General features: G+C 41.0%; 1 protein-coding gene across 6 annotated transcripts in view; it reads right to left on the bottom strand.

The window, feature by feature from the left end:
- Positions 1-19,900, bottom strand: part of foxp1b (forkhead box P1b) — a 222,015-nt gene that overhangs the window by 151,583 nt on the left and 50,532 nt on the right. For 5 of the 6 annotated variants that reach the window (XM_036124578.1, XM_036124581.1, XM_036124579.1 and 2 more), the window contains one exon: positions 19,450-19,493. The gene's annotated coding sequence lies outside the window, so the exon portion shown is untranslated. Of the gene's footprint in view, positions 1-4,302; positions 4,322-19,449; positions 19,494-19,900 lie in introns of those variants that run through there. The other variant, XM_036124582.1, reaches the window with a different exon arrangement.

Below are 19,900 nucleotides of genomic sequence, written 5' to 3' on the forward strand. Positions count from 1 at the left end.
GGAAATTAGTCTCCCTCTCAGCTTCCTGCTTTCCGCATTTCCTCTGATTAGCTCATCTGGTTCCTGTGTCATTTTCCACCCCTGTCTTAGTATTTAAGCTACCGTTTTCTCAAAGTTCACCGCCGGGCTCTTCTGTTATCATGCCTGTCCTCTTAACATTAAGAGAAGACTGGTGCTGCTAACTTCCCACATATTGTTCCTGACATCTAAAGGAAGATCCTGTTCAAATTATCTGGATAAAGAAAACAATTTTGTTCTATTACACATTTTTAATATGCCTGAAATAACAAATAATATCACTAGCTACATATTAATCCATTAACGGAATAACTTTTAGTTAAACCTTTCCAAGTATTACCGTTTCTGGCCTACTGGTAACAGTGATGCAGTCACTCTAGCCTGGTAGGTAGCAGTAATGCGGAGATGAAGAGACTGTTTTACCGCAGCACTTCCGGCCTGCGGTATTACTGCCATGTAAAACATGTCTCCAGAATCCAGAGCTAAAGTTAGCTACAACAGTCCTGGTACAGTTTCTGAGTCAAAATAAGTAAGTCTATGTCTGACATGAATCTTTACGTTTGAGAAGATTGTTTATTTATTTATGCATTTATCAACTGAAATCTATTTGAAGTGAAACACTTATTGTCACTGTATCATAAAATTGCAATTTCATAAAACTTTGAACAAAATGTAATTTTTATAAATGACAAAATATTTAGATTAGTGTTGTTCTGCTTTCAGCCAAGCAGAATGTAAGATCAGACTGTAAGTTGGAAACCACAAGAAATGTGAGAAGCTGCAGGCTCACTCTTCAGGGAACTGCCCCATCACAGTGGGATGCCCACTGTGTAAAGACTGACTACATGAAATAATCAAGTCTCTTTTGCTCAATGTTCGCCAATGGCATCGAAGAGGAACGCTAACTCTCTTTGTCAGTGGGCCCTTGTGAAGAGTCGTCCTCACTGGAAAGACAAAGCCACATGTGTCTGAATGGAGTTCAGAGACCTGCCACATATGCAGGCTGATCCAGCTAAGTACAGCCTGCCTTTTCCAACATCGGAACTTAAACAGCCGACCGCCATGAAACAGGCTCTTTGTAATATTTTCTCAGCTTTTGCAGGAGAAAAGCTAGTCTGAAAGTCGTCCCTGCAACCGGGCAGGCCCTCAGAGGAAGCCTAAGGAAACCCTGCAGATCCTCACGCTCCACAGGCCGAACGCCCAGGCCTGGTTCCCAAACGACGGTTGTTTCCCCCTGAATCAACTTGAACAGTTTTCTACTGGCAGGCCGTGATACACAGACCAGCCGACCCGAAGTGCTTTCACCCTGGCTGCCCTGTTGCCACAACCAGACAAAGGCAGAGGTTTGGTAGAGAAATTATCGGGCAAGTCAGGATGGGATTAATAATTTAAATGGTTTACTTTGAATATATTTTTACTGTTTTGACTGAGGTAAAACATACCTAGAGCTTACATGTTAAGCTACCACTAGCAACTTTAAAGGGGAAGTCCGGTCAACAGGGAAAAATCAGGGGATCATTAGCTATAACTAACCACGTTCGTGGTTATTTAATGAATTTAGCGTTAATCAATAAGAAAATAAAAGCATAAATTGTCGTCTGGATCACTGTGTATGGGGGCGGCCATTATTGCCCAAATATGGGCAGTAATGGCTGCCTGACATCACATCCTGTGACGTAGAATCGCGGAGAGCTGACGGCAGTTCTCCGCGCTTTACAAGCAAACTCAATAGGAGCTGTTGGACACAGCTGCGAACAGAAACAACTATTTTGGATTTCCAGAGGACTTCACCATTGAAATTTGCGAGAGCTATTGTTAAACCAACAATGCTCACGTGCATGGCACCTGGATGTTCCAATACATCGAGTAAAAGTGGAAAAAATATTAGTTTTTTCACCTTTCCGATTCATGATCCACCGGGTTCTTTTGTTGGATTACCTACTTGAAGAGAGATGATTTGCCACCGTGCTTCTGGCCAGAGAGAAAACACGTTGTCTGTAGCCAACATTTGGAAGAAGAATGTCTTCAAGATGACACGAGAGCGAGGATTTTCGGTAGGTCTTTTTTATAATGTAGAATTTGCCAGAACATGTGTGTACCGATCAGAGCGGCGGAGGGATGCGACACACTTAGAAAGTATGCTCACTGCTGTGAAGTTCACTTATTTTATGCAACTTTTTTCTAAAGTCGCTTGTGAATTTCATGAGTTGTGGGGTTGCAGATTTTTTTTGGGCTTGTTTCTGAAAGTGAAGTCGCTTGTTTTGGCTCTAAACTAAGTGACGTTGAAATATCCCTCCGCCTCCTAACACACTGCAGCTCATCCTGACAGGAGCAGAGAGTAAACTCAGAAAGAGCCGCTCTGCCCGTATTTTCTGCAGTTTACGGTTGCAATAACTGATGATAACTGCTGAAAGTAGATTAGGCGGTGCAGATCACCATTTTGAGCAGAGATTGGTTCTAAAGATGAGTTTTATACTCATCTTATAACATTGCAGAACCCAACCCATAAACCGTACTTTAATGCTTATTTGTTGTCTTTTTATGTCTCTAAAATGTAAAATTAGTATTAATTTAAATTTAAATGCTTAATACTATGTCTATCTTTGTTTAAGGGGTTAAAAAAATATTTTGGCATGAAAACAGGTATTTATTTACAAGGGGACAGATAGGGCATTGGGACTTGCTCTACAGCCGATCCCGCAACCTGACGTCACAAACTGGGAGGTGCCAGTAGTGTTCTTCACCAAGATGGCGGTCCCCATAAAAGGACCTTCAAATAAAAATGACTCTTAATTAAAAAAAGCTTAACATTTATTGAACAGTATATAATAATTTTATATTTAAAGTACTTTCAGCAGTTTAAATTCTGATTTTGACAGGACTTCTCCTTTAAAACCATACTATGCTGATATGTTTTGAGTGTCCTTTACAATTATAACAAACTTTATTTCCAAAAGAGTTTTGTACACGGATAGGACATTAATGTTTGTGTTTTCCGCCCAACTCATTACCACAAAATATAGCTTAAAAGTCTTTTTAAGTTAGTGCTGCATGCCACTAGAATTAGCCGCTACTAGCTTCCCGGATAGTTTACTGCTACTGCCCTAGTAAATGTAACTACGCCGTTTAAACCTAATGTTGGTCTTCGTCTTGCTCCGTCGTCCAATAGTGCTATGAGCATTATTACAGCAATGATAGTGAATATTAATGTTGATTTTATGGTGTTTTGTGTAACTTCAATATTAACGCATCAAGCTAATGGCCACATGAGCCGTTGTCCTTTTGTTTCTTTCATGTGTACCTAGTTCCTTAGCTTCTTTTTATCTTAATTTTGCTTAGTAGTGTAGTTAAGTTTGACTAGCCAAGTAGATAGTATTTGTTGATTGAAATATAGTGTTAATTGACATAAATAGCATTCTATAGTGATGTTCTCTGGATGTTCATTTATTTTTGTTAATAAATTCTTGGACTTGAAGAGAAGTTGTCACTCATTTATTTCATATGTGGGCAGAGTTTGCTGTTAGAAGAATGCCAGTGCTTGAATCACCCTTTCAACTGTTGTCCTTAGTATCAGCTGTTTGGGGTGATATTCCCTTGGCAATACCTAACAGAACAAGAGTTATCTAATAAACAATAACTAACTTAAAAACATGTGTAATGGCACAACAGTGTGTTTGGAAGTGTGTCTCATACCCCTTGACTTTCAACAACAGGGCCACTAAAATAAATCTCAGTTTAAAGATCAGGATAGCCCAACCGTGCCACCACCCCCTTGAAACTCTGATCATCCACGTAAATGCACCAAACATAGAAAGACAACAATATATGGAAACATTTGAGGAACAAGATTTGACTGCTGTGGTCAACAGGCGGGGCTAAACCAAGATGACAACTATGACATCATTACCATAGGTAAAGAAACACTTAAGTTTGCAAAACAGAGGGATGTTGAGCCAAGGGGGAAATGTCATTGTGTCTTAATCTCACCTCTAACACAGCAGCACAGAAAAAACAGAACATACTGCACTTGAACTTGTTCACACTCTTATGTACATGCAGGCACCCTTACTACTCCTATACATACATCCCATACACTCTAAACAACCTGCGGGACAACTACTGATTGTGGCAGTCAGCTCGTTGCTCTCTACACACATAACACAAACCAATTCAGTAATGTACAGAAGGCTACCTACATTCACCAACACTCTTAAAACAGCATATTACGAGGAAGAAAAAGGATAAAAGAAAAGGAGGGACAGATACTGAAATCTTTAAACTTACCAAGAAGCTGGCTTTCATGCTGTTCACAAACTTTAGACTGTTTCAAATCCCTACAAGTACCTACTGTTTGAAATCCACTTCTGAAGAAGAGGAGAAAGCTGCAGTCATAAGTGGCAGGTATGGAGTAGCTGAAGTAGTGTGTGATAGTTGAGTGTGTTTTACATGTGCATGTGTATGAGACACAGAGAGAGAGAGAGAGAGAGAGAGAGTGAGAGAGAGAGAGAGAGAGAGAGAGAGAGAGAGAGAGAGAGAGAGAGAGAGAGAGAGAGAAGGGGGGGAGAACTTGAGCCCAGACTGCAGTGCCGAGAGAGTTTAGAGGTATGTGGTCAAAACACAACAAAAGCCGGTGCCTTGCTCAACATTAAAAATGCAGGAAGAGGCCCCGTTGCATAAACAAAAACACTCAGCAAATAAAAAAAAAACTGGCACAGAACACATGCCTGCTGAGAGTCCTACCTGTCTTGGCCTCTTTTAATTAGGAAAGAGCCAACAGAACATCAACATGTCCACAGACAAAAACAGAAGAGAACGAAATAGTCAAAATAAAGGGAGAAGAATACCACTAAACTAAGGCTGAAAGACTTTTGAGATGCATTCTTGTTTACCCCCTTTTGGATTTTCACTACTTTCTTAGTATTTCTATAAATATTACTAACTTAACTGTACATGTAATATTATTTTGTAAGAAAATGAATAAAAATAGCTCTCTAGACGTGATATAAGGTTTCAGTGGAGGCACTTTTTTGACAAATTTGGACTGATGTTATACATTGGATATCAGCTGTTTCACATGAGGACAGTGGTAGAAAGTAATTTACTAATGGCAAGTTCCATCATTTAAAATTGCATTCATAGCAAACAAACTGTAGCTTCAGCATGTAGCCTTTCTGCTCTGCACTGTGTTCAGACATCAGCTGAAAGATAAACATAATAAGGTATTCAAAGCCAAAGCACTAAGTTTATGAGGGAGAACTTGTCTGGATAAGATCGGTGCCGGAAAGTGCTAAATTATCAAAGAGTCATATTAAAACATAGGCTAGCGTTAGCCTAGCTCTTCAGCAAACTTCTCTATATATAAACATTATCAACAAGAGTGAGAAAGTTGGTTGAAAAGCTAAATGTTTAAAAGCTAAACTGATAACACCTTGGGGGGTGGGGACATTACTGGGGAGCGGGGAGGATTTCCCAGCCCTGCTGTCTTGTGACATCCTTGGCCCCAATTTTATTGTACATCTTAGAAACTTTCTATGTGTGTTAATAACATTATGATGTTATAAACAAACACATATATAGGGAATTAATTGGGGGGGGGGGGCATGATCGTGTAGGCCTCTACCTCTGTCCCCATTCACATTTAGACATTGAGGGTTCTGGGTGGGGTGTGTGTGTGTGTGTGTGCGTGTGTGTGTGTGTGTGTATGTGTGTGTGTGTGTGTGTGTATGTGTGTGTGTGTGTGTGCGTGCAGCAATTCCAACTGGATGTGTAGAGCAGTGTGGAGCTTGGTGGAACGACATCCATCTGGCGAGAGTCAGGTTACATCATCGTTGTCATTGTCATTAGTTTAAATATACTGAACGATATATGAATATATGGAAGTATCTTACAGACATGAGTACACCCCTCACATGTTTGTACTTGTTTTATTCTATCATTTCATGGGACAACAATTAAGATATGAAAATTTGATACAATATAAAGTAGTAAAGATACAGCTTGTATCACAGCAAAGTGCAGGCTTTCTTGTGCATCATCAGTAGAGGACTTCCCTTCAGGGAAGACAACTGCGCAGGTCAATTTGATGATGCTACAGAGTCTTCTGTCATGCTCAATATATCGAGATATTGAGAAACCAAAAGAACATTTTTTTTTTTTTGCGAGGACAGCACATTTCCACTCTTAGACAAGCTGTACACTGTCTACTTTAAATCGTATCAACGTGTGTTATCTTCAGTGTCGTTGCATGAACAGCAATAACTGTTAGAATCTCCTGGGGTTTGATTACTTCTTGTAGCTCCCTGGGGATCCTGCAGTCGATTTTTGTTTGCACCTTTAGTATTGTTTATCTATAGATTCTTGTTTCTGTTACTAGTTAGTTTTCTGTTCTTGAAAATGTTAGTAGTTATTAATGTTTCTGTTTAATTTCTATGTGCGTGTGTCCCAGACTCTTGCCAGCTCTATAGTCCATCAACAACCCTAAATCAACAATTAACATTAACCAAAAAAATAAATAAAACAAATCACAAAAATGGTGTGTTCTCACTTTTGTGACATGCTATATGGGTAATGTGAATGATTATCATAACTGTCAGTGTTCATGCAGAAATATTGCTGACGTTATTATGCTTCTTCAGGTGTCAAGTTGCCTATTTCAACTGTCAGTGATATTATATTAATGCAAGCTTTGTAAACTATAACATGGTGAGTAAAAAAAGTGCAAGTAGTCACCTCTCTATTGGGATCTCTTACTGACAACCTTCTTATGAAAAACAATAAACTTGATATGGTACAAAACAGTGAAAACGACACAATTGTAGAATGGTACGGTTCTAACAGTGCTAAAATTCGGATCAGGTAAATTTCATATACATACTCACATATTATATGTAGAGGTGTGTGTATGTGTATGTGTGTGTGTGTGTGTGTGTGTGTGTGTGTGTGTGTGTGTGCATATATATATATATATATATATATATATATATATATATATATATATATATATATATATATATATATATATATATATATATATGCATGCATACTTTAAGTATATATACTTAAGATGTTGAAAAAATCTCTATCACATCAAGCACAGCCTTTCTAATATTTTTATTTCACAGCTTTTTAAAGGTATATCAAAGTAAACAAATCAATAAATAATAAGTCACAGATCAGTTAACTTAAAGAAACGATATGTGTATAATAAAAAAGATAAAAGTAAAAAAAAAAAAAATATTAAGTCACTAATCGATTGATTTTATATATATATATATATATATATATATATATATATATATATATATATATATATATATATATATATATATATATATATATATATATATGCACGCACACACAAAACAAACATTATTAAGACTGGGATGCACCACCAAAAAGTGTGACTAAGACATTGTCTGGTTGAAAAAAGAAGTTTTAATTTCTTAATTACCACTTAAATACTAATTAAAAGTTTAAATATTAACATTTAATTAACTTATGTAGGTCATATTTTTGGTGTGGGTTTTTTATTAGATGGTGCCCCCCCCTCCTTTAATAAACTACATCTACTGCTTGTTTTGCTTATCATTCCCCTCAACACATCATAGAGAGAAGACTGGATAAACAAATTTATACCAGCATCTATTGTTCAACAACCTTCTTATATCCACGTTCTGCTTTACTCTCCTCATTCATCAGTCTTTCTTTCTTTTTAGTAAGGAATTCAGAGCAGTACAGAGTGGTGTGGAAAATACTACCAGTCAGATTCTGACAAAAGGGAGAGAATGGAAACAGAGTCCATCCAGAAAATCTAGAGGTGATGCTGAGTGACACATACTGAGGTGGCCAGTCAGAGATGTAATTTTCATGTGAAACCCTCTCAGATGGATCAGGGGAAAGGGAGAGGTGGGGGTAGGAGGGGTGAGGTGACACTAGCTGACAGGAGGGGAGAGATGGGGGAAAATCCAAGGGTGAGACAGGGAGGGAGTAAGAGCAGGAATGAGATCTCTGAAAAATAAACAGGGTGTATGGTTTCAAAGGCAAGGGGGACACAGGCATTCCATTGTTCAGCCCAATTATCAGTGGAAAATAATAACAACAGATGGATCCAGAGCGGCCAACTTGCGCCAGAGCGCCCTGGCGCTGGAGAACAGATGATGAAATGTGAGAGAGTGCTGTTGGAGGCACTGGAGACAAGGGGCTGGGGGGGGGGTTGTCCCTCGCGCACACCTCCAAACACCAGATGTGAACTTCCACAAGGACAGCTTAATCTGTGCTCTCTGGCCGCCACTTGTGCTGCGCGGCTTCAGCAGTCCTCCAGACAATGCCGTGGTCAACACCTCCACTCGCCAGAGTCAGATGATACATATGGCTGCCCTGTTGTTGTGTAATAAATTCTCATCTGCGCATTCCTTTCATGTTCAACAAAGCAGGGTCGTTGGACGGCCAGCGGACGCTTGTTGATCTCCCAGCACGGTATATGTGTACCACTCGGAATTAAGTCAAATTTCCTCCCCTTCTTCTTCTGGCCTGGATTTTTTTCTTCTTCTCTTCTTTTATTCAAATTAGCACACATCCCTGATGACCCTGTTGTGATGTTCCCATTTGATGTCTTACAGCATGCCAAACGTTCACCGACAGGCACATGCAACAGTGCAGTGGAGACAGACCTCATTGACTCTGGCTTCATTCACAGATCCCTCATATCAGCTGCAGACTGACAGGCAGCAGGGTGGGAGGTGGGGGGGTGGGGGGGTTGCAACCTTAAAACAAAACCAAGTCTCAGTGCGCCTTGTCAAGGGTGGGAGATGTCTGCAGATACCAGTACAAAGATATGCCCTTCCTTTTCACAAGAAAAGAGAAGTTTTCGTTTCATTAACTCCTCACTAAAGCGTAATTATCTCCCAGTAGACCCTAATCACCAACAGAGAGATAACAGAACAAAAAGCAGTTTCTTCCTCAGTCGTTAAAGTTTTCCTTTTTTTTAAAAGGTTGTTGTCATTTTTTCCTTTTCTCTACACTTTACTTGAGTTGATCAAATAATAGAAAAAATATAAGTAGGGGCACCAGTAAAGTGTGCCTGGTAGCTCTGGTAGACTAATTTTGATCTGGGTCTTTATCGTTGCGTTTGACCTGCTGACCAACAGAGGCCAAGCAGCGACAAAACGGTTTCACTGAAAGCATTTGAAACGCAATCAGGCTGAAGACCGAGACACCACTTTAAAAGTGTACATAATCTAAATGATTAACATTGCTTGGAGGAGCTTGTGATAATATAGTCCAAATGACAAATCCCTGGAGGACTGTAAAGGAGGATTTTTACTTTTTCTATTTTTTGCCCAGATTTAATTAGCTTATATGAAATAATTGCCATTAGCAAATCCTGTCAAATGGGGTTGAGGCATTTTTCTAGAAGAAAAAAAAACAACATATTTTTGGACGATGAGAAGACAAAGGGTTTTGAAACAGGAACTGGCGGGCTATCAGCCGTTTAGTGCACTGACACTGAGGTCGAGTTAATTAGACTATTGTCATTTTAATCAGGACAGCTCAACGGCCATCACTTCCTGGACTTTTAACAGCATAGGGTTTTTTTTGTGTGTGTGTGTGTGTGTGTGTGTGTGTGTGTGTGTACTGTATATGCATATGCGTCGGGCCTGAGGTGTCATTCAGCCATGGGTTACACAGTATGGTCTGGTTTTCTCACATGCTTAGAACATTAATGAGCTGGAGACGCACGGAGGAAACAAAGGAGCCCGCAGGATCACCAGGGGAAACTGCTTCACTCATGTCTCTGTTCATTTGAAAATAATTTAAATATCAAATATTTGAAATTATTTGCTTCTCCCTGGCTATCAGATTTTGAACAGGGTCTCTTTCATCTCTTTGTCATTATATTCTTTACTGGCATTAGCATTAAAAACATAATTAATGTGACCATATTTCCAAGGTGCTTAATGTTACGTTAGAATAACGGCTTCTTTTGACTCTGATTTACACATTTTACATTTTACACAGTGGGAAAGCTGGCAATTACACACCATAGAGTGGAAATTTATGTATTAAACTTTAGAAAATATTTAACAGTAAGAGGCAAGAGAAACCATCTAGTGATTTTAGCTTCATTGTCATGTTCAGCTACCGGCCGGCTGGAATCTAAAAAATCCAACCTTTTTCTTGGTCAGTCAACCCACCATATCAGGTCAGCTGATAATAACACTCTTTGGTGTGGAAGTTGTTATTGACGAGGGAAAGGGAACTTTTATGACATGTTGGACCTTGAGTTTTTGTCGGCCACTTTAGTCTGTGAGGTAAGTTTAGCATTTTTGGTAATGTTAGTGTCTACTCCCTTCCTAAATGCTTTCTCTTTCTGCTCTCCCTCAGCTATTCCTCATACATTCATTAACTCACCTATGTAAGATTCTAATAAATGTCAACGGTAAACAGATTGGCCTACTCAACGTGTTTTTACACAATAGCCACTTTCACTCAGCCAGACTCACTAACCCACAAATATACACACACTGAATACACACAAATCTGTAGGCAACTTGGTGTTGGTGCCTTGCCTGGCAGCACATTGACATGTGCTAGATGAGTGAGCTGGAATCTAGCCCAAAACCTCCTGATTACTACTCTTCCCAGTAAGCCACAGCTGGCCCAGTAGTTAGGTCAGTGACCTGTTAGGTCCTCTGCTGCTGTTGTTACAAATCTGTATCCATGTCGTATGCCTCTTTGCTGGCTTTTTGTCTTAAAATCCTTTTTTATCATGCTCCTCCTGCCGTCGTCTCTGACTTTGTGTCAACTACAACTACCGCGGATGACAGAAAATGTATTTTCTATGACGTGTCAAGGCATGTCTGTGGTTCAGGCTGCAAGAGAGAGCAACATTTTCAGCAGATAACAGCAAGACTGAACACTCAAAGGCTGAATACAGCAAATTTTCTTTGTTTTATTCATTTCTAACATGCTGGATTTGGAACTGTTGGCAGTCTTTAGGAAATACCCAAATTAAGATAAGTATCAACATTTTGTAAGAAGTATGCAGAGATGACGGTTTTGGAAATGGGAGCAATGCTAACAATGCTAATTGCTAAGATTAGAGGATAAGACAGCTTGAAATGACTTTAAAAATTGTACAGCGTTTTTTTTTTTACAGCAGCTGCTTTGCACTGGTATGAGGTCACAATGTAGCTTCTTCTTATCTAACTAATTTATGAGCGCTGTGCAATAGTCCTGAAAGAAGTGACTTCTGCTGCTACTACACCTGAATATATGTCAATACACATGCATATAAATCACCGTGAATGTACATAACACATCCTCTGCCTTATTTCTATTTTGTATTTTTATTTTTATTATTTACTTCTTCTGATCCACGGTATAACGAGGACACACTGTATTTACCTGATGCATCTAGTCCTACTTGACACCTTCTTCTTCTTATTACTGATTACTGAGCTGATGTGACATGTGAATTTCTCCAATGTGAGATCAATAAAGCCTATCTTATCTTATCTCACAGCAAAAGAAGGCAAGGAAAATTTTTAATCCTGCTTTTAAATTTTCCCTTATTCCAGCTTGTAAAGATAAATTTGAATTGGCAAAATTTTATTTGTATTCAGTTTGAAGTTTGACTGCAAAATTCTGATTGGATTTGAAAGATTTCTAATCAAAATGGACAAAGGGTGAAATTTGGCCTGTTTTAAACTTAGAAGAGGAAAGGGAAAGAGTAGGACAAGCCATGCCAGTGTGTAGCCAGCAGCCCTAACAGCAAACATTTGGGAGGAGTGGCGGCCAGCGGAGCTCTGCCAATCAGCAGAGGTGATAAAGGGACCAACTCAATATTAACACCAAAAACATCTTAGCAGCTTTTTCCCCCCTGGCCGCAGTTCAGGTCATCTATGGACAAGGTGACAAAGGGAACCTGGAGACAAATGCTGGCGAACCTCCCACGCTGTGATACGGTCGTCGGCCTGAGGGCAGGACTGGCCAATGACATTACTAGAACAAAGTAGACTGCTGCAATATTTCATATTCAGCCACCTCAAGGGAAACTGCATTAAAAGAGGCTTTAGCAGCCCTGGAGTATTTGACTCCATGCCACCGCTACTATGTCTGTTTATGATTAAATTAATGGTTCTGTAAGATCATCATTTTTAACATTAGCCATTAATATTTCACAAGGATTTAATATTAATCCGATCAGAAATTATCTGCCTTCAATAATTCAATGTGCACATTAATAATTCAAAAAATAGAATGTTCTGCATAGTTGAGGGGGAAATACTTGAGACATTTAATCAGTTAATGTGAGAAAATAAAACTAGAAACATCCCATTAAAATCCCAATGCGGCTAAAAACGGTATATTAACGACAAAAAGCACAACGCTGTCAGCATTCGGGGCATTGAACAGCAACGATGGATCAGAGCGCTGCGAGGAACTCTGCATCTAAACAGAGACAACACAGGTTGTAAAACCGAACACTGCCCAAGTTCCTCTACAAGAGATTTGCAGGGATTAGATGCTGAAATAAAGCCCTAATCTTTATTTGACAGAGAAGCCAGTCTCTGGCTCCCTGATCAACCCCTTGCAGGAGGCCCCACTCTCTCACAACCCCCTTCCCCTGCTGCACATCTCAGCCTTATTTAAAACCACAGCTAGGCTGCATACTGTGCACTGTATGAGGTCTCAACATAATGATCATGCAAAAACGACAAAAAGTAGACTTTTATTTAATTAAAGTGTACAGTGGCTTTGTGCTTAAAGTACTGCGTCCATTAATGAGCTCCCAGATTTGGGTACAGCCTTCCCTCCATGGAGGGACACCTTGATGATCTTGTCCTTTCGTTTACTCAGTTTTTTTGTTTGTCTTTTTGCTTTTTTTGGTTTTCTAAATGGTAAACACAAGGCGTTCAATGACAGATATTTTTAAGATAGTTATTGAAGATGTAAAATCTTAAATGTTAAACCATAAATCCTTGCTTATTAAAATGTTCATTACAGCAAGATGTCACCGGACAGAAAAAAAGGGTAAACAGATGCAGATTAAACTTAGTTTGTGTTTGTTTTGGTTGATGTAGATGCCATAAGTGGAGCAAAGTGCAACGACAGCTCTCTTATGTTTAGGCCAACCAGTCTGTGTCCGAGGCCTCCTCTTCTCTCTGTGACCCTGGGTCAGAGTGTTCATACTGTAGCAAGACTTGAAAATCCACGTTCAGAGGAGCTCTTCATCCAATTTGGCTATTTTGAAAAATGCTGACACGTAAATTGACCACAGTGAAGTTTGTGGCTGTAATGGGACAAAATGGGAAAGAATAAATCATGGGGGAATAATTGATTTTCACCACAACGTTAAACAGGAAGAGAGAAAACTGACCGGATCAAGTATTACATCCACTGTGCAGGAACTCTGCCACTTTGCACTGTAGACCTACCTAGGTCTCTCCAGCTAATGCTAAATGTTAGGACACAAAGGGTGGATGTCACTTCCACAAACAGGTCATTGTTACTGCGTTCAGCAGAAAGCTCCTTTCAGTTTACCCGTTCCAGTGTGCTGTCTGAACACGCCAGCCACAGGTGAAGCATTTAAATACATTTAATACGCTTCCTTGAAAAAGGCCATTTTAACCGTATAACTGTAACCAGAGATAACCGACTAATCTGTGTCGTTTTATGATCTGGTCTGGTCTGATAATGACCAAATTCTGAGTACCGGTCAGTTTCAATAATTAACAGTCGCTTCCTTGTGAGAGGAATGTCTCAATAGAAAAGACGCTGACGACACCGAGCTCTGGTAAACCATCGGTTAAAAAGCAAAAGGCATAACTCCAGATCCAGATGTGCGGTAGAAGGTGCTTTTCCTTTTTAATTGCGCTGACATTCTAATATCCATAAGTGTTTAAACTGAACTGGACAGTTATCATACGCAATTTCCCTATGGCCAGAAGACAAAGGCTTTGTTTGTGTGCTCCACTAAGTGCCCCCCCCCCCCCCCCAACCCGCCCTGTATCATCCCCAGCTCACAGCAGCAAACAGAGTTGTATGCAAATACTAAAAGCCATAACTAAAAGCTATATTGTTTAGTGTGAACATTTGAATATTTAAATGGTGCGTTTTAGATCTAGATATTCTCATTGCAATTTCCATAAAGTGGGCCTGCTGAATGCGGACAGTTAAGTTTACCCTCCTGGGAGGCTGAAAACTTTCTATTTGCATTTTTTTTTTTCCTGCTCAGCATTGTTTCACCGGGGCGTCATTTTTCACGATTATCTTCTTCCTGCATCCGTACTTGTTAAGAATGTAAGTCGCCCGCGTTTAATAAATGACGGCGATGTGTGGCCTCGTGTCAGAGCTGCAGAGCTGGATGTGTGAATCACCCATGTTCGTGTCACTTAACCAAATTGGTGAAGCTGATAAGCTGTATTTACATAGCAGAGTTGCTGGGCGTGATTACTATCAGTCAACCCCCCCCCCCCCCCACGCTTTAATGGAAAGTTGGAACATAACTTGGTGAGGGTTACAGCTGCCCTCGGGAAAATCGCTCAATTATACCTGTGGGCATAAACACTGTCGGAGAGGTAAACAGATGTGAGGTGACAGCCTGTAGTAGTCCAGCAGATGTTGCAGCACCTTTATTCATTCACTCGTCCTGATGATGGATTCCCACTTCTCTCCCCACGGCTCAACTGCAACTATTTGTTTATGGGGCAGCGGCAAACAGCAGATTAGGCAGCACAGAATCCCATTAACGTGCTCGCCATGTGAAGCCGCTCTCTTCCTGCTAGTTTGCGAGGAGTGGACCTCCAAAGGGAGCGGTCGGGACTTGAGCGTCTCCCTTCGCAAACAGGCCTCTCTGCTGTGCGGCAGAGCGACACTTGGTTACAAAATCCTTTCCACGCTGATAAAAGACAACAAGAGAGCGTTCAGAATGATGTCAAATGATGTTATTTGGTCTCAGCGTTCGGTGCGTTTGTACTGGCGCGTGTATTGGAAAGGACATCCCCCCCTGGCTGTTGTCTCATTGGGAGCCTACCTGTCACGCGGCTGATGTGACGCTCTTTGAATGCAATATGTACATATGATCAGAGCAGCAGCGAGCAACCCAGATGACAAAGTGACTGGAGTGTCAAAGCGGCCCACAAACAGGCCTGTCCTTTTGCAGACAGGAAGCTGGGAGCAGCAGAGGCGCTGCCTTGTCTCATCTGCCAGCAGCGCTCGCTGCCTCCCCTGCCTCATCACCGCAAACATGTCTGATGGTGTGCACGAGTCCATGCCGGACGGCTGATTTGATTTCAGCCTGTGTGACACATCTGTTGCTTGTCACGTTGTGTTGTTGCCCGTCTGTGAGGGGGAGCGACACCGGGGCGAGCGGGCTTCTCGTGCCTGCTTTCATGTTTACAAACAGGGCTCCAGCTTACAAACTGGCCGGCATGGTAGGAAGGTCAGGGGGCGTGGGGGGAGGCGGGGTGGGCACGATGTGCATCTGTGCAGTTTATGCCACGAGCCATTACTTCTCCTAGCCAAGGCTGCACCACGTCAGAGCGCTGTGTTATCTACTGAGGCCGGAGATGCAGCGATACCCAGAAAAGGCCTTTTCTTTCAGGCCTGACCTGTTCATTCAGACGTTACACCACAGTAACACAGAAAGGTGAAATAAAAATGTGCTGCCGGTTCTTTGATAGAGGAAGTCGCTTTGTATTCAATCTAAATTGCAACATTGTCCCCATTAAGAGCGTCACATACTAAGGCAGCTGCTCCTCTTCACACTGCTTTCAGCTGCGCTGACCAACAGCGGTCCACTCAGAGAAACACTGTTGCAGGTGATGATGAGCCGCTTTGTACAGCACCTAATCAGACGAGGAAGCAGCAGATCTCCTCCTCTCCTGTCATATAAAATTGACTTTTTAAAAGACGGGTGGGGGATAAACTCTAAATACTGCCACACGCTGTTGAGGTGCTGAGATGTCTGGAGCCATCGTCTTACTATCACGGACCTATGTGCTGTGTGTTTGGTGCCGCCGTACCAGAGTCACAAAAAACGGGGTTTAGCGAACCCTACTGGGAAGGTGTAGAAAATGTGGCTTACAGCACACAGGCTCTGTGTTCAAACGGACAGAGAGGATGCATCAAAGCACATTTAAAGGCGCTGACCTGCCAGTCGCTGATCAGAGCTCATTAAAGTAAAATCTGTCAATTTCAATCCCTGGATGATTGACTGGTGCATCGACACACTGAGACTCTTAAAAAAACAGGTTCAAAAACGCAATCAAGGCTGAAGGTGGATAAAAGAAAGGAAAAATGGCATAGCTCTACATCACACTATCAATCCATGAGAGTTTCTCCTTTCCTTTATATTACCTACTGAAAATCAATTACTCCTCTCTCTTGTCTGATTTGCTACAGTGTACATTCTTCACCGTGTGCTCTTTATAGGCTTTTAAAGTACTTTGAGAAGTATGAAAAAAAAAGCTCTACAAAAATTAAGGCTATATTCTAAGCAAGATGTACTCCGTCAGCTTAAAAACAGGAGCAATGACCATGGCTAATTGGATACATCCAATCCATCCATCTATGAAGTACACATGCCATATCAGCGAAAATCAAATGACACTGTTCCAGTCGCTGAAAGTAGCCCACCACTAAAGAAGCAGAAAGGTATTTATTAGTGGAATGGTGCAGTAAGTTAGGAGGTTACATCTCTGTGTCCTTGTCTGTGCTATAAATATTCAAAGGTGCCATGTAACTACAAGTTTAGGATTCATTTCCATGCACCGAGCTGATCGAACTGTCAATTTCTTGGAAAAAGTTCTTGTCTTGCTTTTTCCTAACTAGAATTTACAAATGATATTTAAATATTTTTGATTACCATATTGTTTTGATCAAAAACTAAAGTAGATAAAAAGAAAACCTACAATTTGAGCAGAAAACCTCAGGTTTGTCTCCATGAACCATTTGCATCAGTATCAAACCCCAGCCTGTTATGTAAATGCCATTCCTTCTAAGAGGGTGGGGAAAAAATTTCAGAGGGCTCATTTACATTGTCAAATGACACAACACTCATACTTTCCGTTTGCTATCAAACTGTTTCTGAAGACGTATCGACCTGGAAATGATCACGGCATGTAGCTTCTCACAGATATGTGACGTAAGAACAGAATGGAGCGGTTTAGGACATGATCGAACACCGTGAATGCCATTACGACCGGGCTCATCCGACCACGAGGCAACGCGCCGAGGTTCAGCCTCAGCGGGGGGGCTCGACGCTTCTGTGGCGCTCTAATTTATTCAAAGAGGGATCATTTGCTTAGGGCTCGCATCCAAGGATCAGTCTGTCCTTCATTAGCCTCAATCTGACATGGATGTGAACAACATGTAAGCTTGCCACATGAATGCTGCCCCTCCCTCTCCCTCTCTCTCGCTCTGAACCCCAAACACCCGGTCCCCCCCCCCCCTCCCTTCTCTGAAACCTGCGCTGCAAATTCCTGTGGAAATATCACAGGTTGTTAGCATTCCAGGGAGAATTTTACATGGGTGTACACTCGGGCCTTAATTAGAGACTCTATTTGATCATTCAGCAGCTGTGCTTTATTAAAAAATACAGGTCCACGCTGGTGTAGGGTGACCCTCGGCACAGTGTGAAAGAGCTAGCAGAGACCCGGCTCCATGAAAGGAGGCTGGCTATTCATTACTTGATGTGAAAGGAGCACGGGAGAAAGTATTCATGCTTGATTTATCACATATGACATTTAACTGTGTAAACAGTGTAGGTGAAGATGGATCCTTTGAATGCTAATTAAAAGCTTTTGTCTGTAGACTCTCACGCTGAGTCTTCCAAATATGTTTCATACTCTGAAGTGTTTCACTTTTTGTCATGTTACGACCACAAACTTAGCGAAAGACCAACACGACGTAGTGCATAGCTGTGAAGTGAAGGGACAATACATGCTTTTTCTTTTTACTAATAAAGCTTTTTAAGACTGACATTTCCACCTATTCTTTTTTGTTAGCTAAATACTAGCTTTTTAATCATGGATTGTGGTATATTTGGCTCCCTCCATCTTCCCATTCAGTTTGATCAGCTTTTTTTTGTCCCCACATCATGATGCTGCCACCAGCAGCGTTCAACAAGGTGACTTCACATTTCTTTATAAATAAAAATCAGACGTTTGGCATGCATATTTATTCCGCTCCTTTAACTTTATACTCCAAGTAAAATCCATATATCCAGCTACCTGATTAGGAAACACAGGGTTCTTTTACGTTCTCCGTTTCACAAGTCCGATCTCAACATTTTTCCATCAGTTCCTGTGACAATAAACACTGAGTACAAAACATTTATTAACGGCATGTTTCACCAATCATGAAACAAACCCAGTGTTGAGGTTGACTGCAGGTTAAAGTGGTGGAGAACGCTGTGTTTATTCATTTATTGAGGGGATCTAGCGCCCAAAACATGGTGAAATTGAGCTTTCATATTTTTGAAAAAGACCGCAATTACCTCTGAGCTCTCAGTAACTCAAAAAACAAAATGAACTATAAATTTGACAAAAAATTTTAATATTAAAAAATCCGTTTTTAATATTAAAAACATATTTTATAAAAAAAAAAAAAAAATATATATATATATATATAAAAAGCTTTGTCTATCTGAGATAAATTCAAACAAAACACATTCTAATTCTTTAGAAATTCCCCTTTTCTCCCCTTTTAACCAAGAGATTAAAGTACAAATAATTCAGGCAAAGTGCTTTGCCTAGGACCCCTGTCAGCAGGGACAAAGTGTGAATAGGTTCTAGTGGTATGTATACTTTTGCAAGGCACTGTACTTAAAGTACATGTAAACAATAGCTCCGCTGGCTCGACCTGAAAAGAACCGGAGAGATGTAAACCAAACCTGACCAAGGTCGACAGGGACAATAAAACAAACAGCGGGTTTAAGGTGAAGTCTTCCCTGCGTGAAGGTTAGCCATGTTTTCTGTTTACACTACACCGCCGGCTTTGAAATTGTTTTGCTGTGCGGAGAATGCCCAGAATCACTGTTTGTTTTTGACATGTTTATACACCACACAAGGAGTAATGACTTCTAGGATAGTCGTGAGCGGACCGGGCGGCTACGGTTTTTCTGCACTCGTCAGGTTCATGGTTAACCTTTAACTGTCGGCTCCGGCAGCACTCCCACTGACCGGCCTGTGTCACTGTCAGCTGGAATCCACCATTCAAAACTCATGTCACTGAACGGCTGCATCAGCAAATGTGCAGTCGGTTAAAATGCAAAACCTTTTCATATCGTCTCGCAGCATTAAAGCCACAATCATTTTCATACAAAATCGACTTTTTAAAAGAAGGTGGGGGGGGGGGGGGGAGTAAAATCTAAATACTGGCACACAAACAGCACCTCTGCTCGCTGTTCATGAGCTGAGCACTTACTTTGATCTCAGGCTCCACAGGATGTCACCACTGGAGTCTCCTCGCTGGTCGAGCAATCAGCAGAGGCAGTAGATGGAGAAGTGGAGAGGTGAGAGTGAGCGGAGGGCAGGATATGTGGGGTAGGGGTGGGGAAGAGAAAAAGAGAAAAAGGGGGGAAATTAGTTCAAACCACAAAAGTGAAAAAAGACAAAACGCTTTCTTCCCACTATCGGCTCACTCATTTGTACCTTCTGGATCCACACTGATGTCATCTCTACTGCACGCTGAGTTAAGTATGAGGAACGCAGCGAAGGAAGACTAAACAGGTCACTTTCAAATTAATATTCACTCCCTGAGCCCGGCTTTAAATATCTGGAGATACATTTTTAGCATCTCAAACATGAATTCCCCAGACTCAGAGAATAATGACTGATTCCAACAACTGGAACTGAGTCCCACTTCATTTGATAAT

The sequence above is a fragment of the Fundulus heteroclitus genome, chromosome 20 (assembly GCF_011125445.2).
Source record: "Fundulus heteroclitus isolate FHET01 chromosome 20, MU-UCD_Fhet_4.1, whole genome shotgun sequence".
Classification (NCBI taxonomy): Eukaryota; Metazoa; Chordata; class Actinopteri; order Cyprinodontiformes; family Fundulidae; genus Fundulus; species Fundulus heteroclitus.